Source organism: Montipora foliosa, chromosome 3 (assembly GCF_036669935.1).
Source record: "Montipora foliosa isolate CH-2021 chromosome 3, ASM3666993v2, whole genome shotgun sequence".
Taxonomy (NCBI): Eukaryota; Metazoa; Cnidaria; class Anthozoa; order Scleractinia; family Acroporidae; genus Montipora; species Montipora foliosa.
In genome coordinates this window covers 8,328,282-8,333,577 of record NC_090871.1, presented here as the reverse complement: position 1 = coordinate 8,333,577, position 5,296 = coordinate 8,328,282, and the positions used below count along the sequence as shown (strand labels likewise).

Below are 5,296 nucleotides of genomic sequence, written 5' to 3'. Positions count from 1 at the left end.
ATTGTATGTACTCCTATCTAATCTCGACCCTTCCCGTTTACTGTTAGCAAAAAAATATATTTTACTAAAAAATTCAAATACATTCCTATTATAAAAGAAATTGTAAGACGTTCCAATTTACTGCAGAGCTAATACTAAACAATTCTCCCCACTTTTTTATCAAGGTCATAAGTTTTACAATTCTCCTAATTCCGATGTTGTTTCTGCCAACTCTCTTGCCTACTTTTAAAAAAAGACTTCAAGCTATTTATTTGTAAGAATTATTAATGTATAACGAAGTTGTTTATTGTTTCCTACGAAATTCATGTTTGTTAAAGATTTGAATTGTAATCGGTCTACTTTTTGGCCTTTTATTCTATCGGATTGTTTCACATTTTCGGCACGACATGGGTTGAAATCACTTTTGGCAGGAGGGAAGATACCTCAACCCAAAATGAATGGTATTCGCTTTTCAGTTTCTCGGAATAACTGCTTTCGTTTTTGGTTTTACACAATATTTCATTGAAATTCATTTTATGCATGATCACTGTGAAACTCGGAAGACCGTGAAGTCCAAACAATATTTCTGGAATGTTAATTGAATGTATAGTGATTAATAAAGGTAAAACCCACAATAAGGATATCATAAATAATCATACCCGATTTTCGCTGTAAGACTTTGACAGACTGTATTATCTTTCTTTGGCCTCTCTGTTGCTTCTGTTGCTGGAGGTCTTTTAAATTAAGGAAGCTATATACCGCTTTTTCATGATCTGTCAAAGTGCAGGAATGTTTCACCCTTAATTAATTCAATTAATTCAATGGGTATCAGTAAAGAAGTGACTCAGTTGTGTCAACAATATCAACTTCCAATGTAAAAAGAGTGAAAGAAAAGAAGAAAACTCCTGTTTCTTTTTTGCAACAATTGACAAGCGGTTATTGACATTTTTATTCTACTAAGACCAGACTTCGAGCAGGCTTTCAGTGGTTCGAGGAAGATGAAAAGTTTGCTCGACTGTTCGAATGCGCAGGCTAAACAAAGGCGAAAAAGAGTTGTCACATGCAGTTTCACAGTCAGTGGCCACGTCTTATCTAAGAGATATAGGGTTCCAAAACTCGGTCTAAAAAACGTACCTTACACACATAGAGAGACCCACACGTCAAGCATAAAGAGCTTATCTGCCCAGCTGTTTACCTAACTAACTTGGAATAGGTCAATCAGTTCGTTCTTTGATGCAACAATAGACACTTACAATTTTAAGTTATTTCCAATTGAATTCCTGGAAAACGTCAGTTTTGAATGAGTCCGGGGAGAGAAGTAGCATCGAATGTGAAAACCGCTCAGTGATCAGGAATTGGTATTGGCTTAAAATCTGGCCAAAAATAAGGTTTAAAAATTATGGTTTTTAAAAATCATGGCTTAATTTTTTTTTTCGACCGAGAAAGAAAACTACTAAAACAATATATAATTTCGCTAAAATACGTTGCATGTAGGTACTTCCAACTCTGATTACCGGTCACGCTGTTAGTGGTATTATTTATTTCTCGGATAAATCGTTTATAAAACGTATTTTAAATTGGTCGAGAATTTTCGAGCGGGTATAGCAGTACAAAAGCCCTTAATGCGGAAACACGTGATCTGTCAAAGTAGAAGAATGTTCCGCCCACATCATGATTAAAAACTCTCGTGACGAGGTGGACAAGTACTATTAATACCCACAAGATCCCGCTGTTTGTGATATTATTTATTTCTCGGAAATTAAAATCCTTTATAGAACGTACTTTGAATTCGTCCAGAACTTTCGAGCTGGTATAGCAATACAAAAGCCCTCAAAGCAGAAACACGTGATCTGTCAAAGTAGAAGAATGTTCTGCCCACATCATGATTAAATACTCTTGTGACGAGGTGGACAAGCGCTATTAATACTGTAGTTAATTCGTTCAAAAACAAAGCACTCCTTGAAAGTCCCGGAGCAAAGGAGAAAGGTAGGTCTTTAGTAATGGGTAGTATTACAGTCTAGTATAAATACACAGGTGATTATACAAAATCGCGCGCTTTCATTGGCTCGCTATCTCGGATTATCAGCCGATAATCCCCTTGACGGACAAAATGGCTGCCAGTAGTCGTTTTGCCACTGATGATTGATGATTTTTGCCTTGAAATGTTTTTTTTTCTCTTTTTTGAAATAATTACCTGTGTATTTATACTAAACAATTATTCGCCGAAAGCGAAGTGATTATCGGTGAATATTCACCTCGACTTCGTCTCGGTGAATATTCACCGATAATCACTTCGCTTTCGGCGAATAATTGTTAATTGATATTCCACTATTACGCCATTTTACCATATTTGGTCAAGAGAACGCGCAAAATATGAGACGGTAATACACTGTAGTGTCCCGGTTTGACCGGTTTAGAACAGAGCAAATACGGACGCAACGGGAGTTCTTCAATGAAAGAAGTTGTTTTCAACACGATGCAAAGCCCGAGAATTGGGCTTGTCAACGCTTGCCACTCGTCATCTTGTTTATCGAATCAAATAAAGATCTTTGGCTACGTTTTTGTGTTGTTTACAACGTTTGTACGCGTCCTGAAGGACAGATGATGCAATGCATTTTTTTTTTCAAAACACTCTTACCAAGTAAAATTGAAGCAAAAAAACACCTTAAACTTTTCTGTAGTGGAATAATCTTATTCGATGCAAGACATCGGGACCTAAGCACTCTGTTAAGATCAGCGATCGTTTCACATGTACCTCTGCAAATGTCATTTATTGCATAACCTGTACGTTATGCAATAAATTATACATTGGCGAGACAGGTAGACGACTAGGTGACCGATTCCGCGAACACCTTCGCGTTGTTGAGAAGAATGACAAAGATGCATCTACGCCAGTCGCTCGTCATTTTAATCTATCGAAAGCCTGAGAATTGGGCTTGTCAAGGCTTGCCACTCGTCATTTTGTTTATCGAATCAAATAAAAATCTTTGGCTAACTTTTTGTATTGTTTACATCATTTGTACGCGCCCTGAAGGACAGATGATGCAATGCATTTTTTTTCAAAACACTCTCTTACCAAGTAAAATTGAAGCAAAATAACACCTTAAACTTTTCGGTAAGGGAATAATCTTATTCGATGGTTTAACATGTAATACTCGCGGATATTTTGCTCATTGCTCGTATTTTTCCTCGCCCCGTGCGGGGCTCGGAAAAATACTACGCAACTCGCAAAATATCCGCGCGTATTATATGTTAAACCATCGAATAAGATGTGTTTATCACACACTTTTTGTTTAGTGATTATGAAAACAATGCCAGCAAACAATTCTTGGTCCAATTCTTGATCCATGCAAAGGAAGAGAAAGTGAATGAATTGCATGCCCTGTTTCCGTGCGCATTTGTAAAAGAATAGAAAAAACAAATTTAGTTTTAAGGCACGACTCTATTTGATGAAAAACTTGAACCTTCGTACCGACTTGAACACTATAGGCGACTTTCAGAACAATTCAATACGTCAATAGATGTGTTAACATTATGCAAGTAAGTGGCGGGGAAATTAGCAGATAATCTATATTTTTTTCTATGTTCAGCACTTTTCTGTGTTCACTTTAGTGGAACAAATTTTATTCGCACTGATTTTAGTCTTTAAAAATCTATACTGTACTTGTAAAAGAGCAATCGTTTTGTTATTAGGCTGATTTAGCAACAGAACGGGAACGTCAGTGGCGACGTCGCGCGCAGCAAAACTACCAATGAGAATTTAGAATAGAGAAGAAAAGAGTGACGTATATTCTATTCTGAATTCTCATCGGTGTTTTTTCTGCGCGCCGTCGCCACTGACGTTCCCGTTCTGTTACCAAATCAGCCTAGTGTGATAGGAAGACGTGGCCACCAACTTTAAAACCTCGAACCACTGAGAGCTTGCTCGCAGGCTAGTCTTTGTTGAATAAAAGTGCCAATTATCGTTCGATAATTGTTGCAAAAGATGAAATAGGATTTGTTTTCCTTTCCTCCACCGTTGTATGTTGGAAATCGATATGGTTGACACTCCGTAGTGACCTCTTCACGGGCACCCATTCAATTAATAGTCCGAGTACGTGTTGGTATTTGTCACCCCAATGGCTTGGGATTCATGCCACAAAATTAACTTTAAATGCTTATCATATTTAATCGTTAAAAAGAAAAAAGAAAAAAAAAAAAGATACAATGGGTGTTGGTTATCTTGAAAAATTACTCTATAACCCAAAAGGAAAAAAGGTAAGGGTACCAAAGCAAAGCCCGGTTGCGACCCACAAGATCCCGGTGTTTGTGATATTATTTATTTCTCGGAAATTAAAATCCTTTATAGAACGTACTTTGAATTCGTCCAGAACTTTCAAGCTGGTATAGCAATACAAAAGCCCTCAAAGCGGAAACACGTGATCTGTCAAAGTAGAAGAATGTTCTGCCCACATCATGATTAAATACTCTTGTGACGAGGTGGACAAGCGCTATTAATACTGTAGTTTATTCGTTCAAAAACAAAGCACAACTTGAAAGTCCCGGAGCAAAGAAGAAAGGTAGGTTTTTTGTAAAGGGTAGTATTACAGTTTATTATTCCACTATTACGCCATTTTACCATATTTGGTCAAGAGAACGTGCAAAATATGAGACGGTAATACACTGTAGTGTCCCGGTTTGACCGGTTTAGAACAGAGCAAATACGGACGCAACGGGAGTTCTTCAATGAAAGAAGTTGTTTTCAACACGATGCAAAGCTTGAGAATTGGGCTTGTCAACGCTTGCCACTCGTCATGTTGTTTATCGAATCAAATAAAAATCTTTGGCTTACTTTTTGTGCTGTTTACATCGTTCGTACGCGCCCTGATACAAATGATGCAATGCATTTTTTTTCAAAACACTCTTACCAAGTAAAATTGAAGCAAAATAATACCTTAAACTTTTCTGTAGCGGAATAACATTATTCGATGCAATATATCGGGACCTAAGCAATCTGTTAAGATCACCGAACGTTTCACGTGTACCTCTGCAAATGTCATTTATTGCATAACGTGTACGTTATGCAATAAATTATACATTGGCGAGACAGGTAGATGACTAGGTGACCGATTCCGCGAACACCTTCGCGTTGTTGAGAAGAATGACTAAGGTGCATCTAAGCCAGTCGTTCGTCATTTTAATCTGCCTAACCACTCCAAAAAACACATGGCTATCTGCGGCCTTTCCCTACATCTAGGTACGACGGAAAGCCGCAAGAATCTGGAACAAAAATTCATCTTCCAAATCGGCACCCTTAATCCTCACGGTATTAACGAAC

At 37.6% G+C, this 5,296-nt stretch overlaps 1 protein-coding gene across 2 annotated transcripts in view; it reads left to right on the top strand.

Moving 5' to 3' along the window:
- The first annotated feature begins 1,897 nt into the window (after nucleotides 1–1,897).
- Nucleotides 1,898–5,296, top strand: part of LOC137994453 (uncharacterized) — a 13,740-nt gene continuing 10,341 nt past the window's right edge. The window contains exon 1 of one of the 2 annotated variants that reach the window (XM_068840031.1): nucleotides 1,898–1,965. The gene's annotated coding sequence lies outside the window, so the exon portion shown is untranslated. Of the gene's footprint in view, nucleotides 1,966–4,466; nucleotides 4,539–5,296 lie in introns of those variants that run through there. The other variant, XM_068840030.1, reaches the window with a different exon arrangement.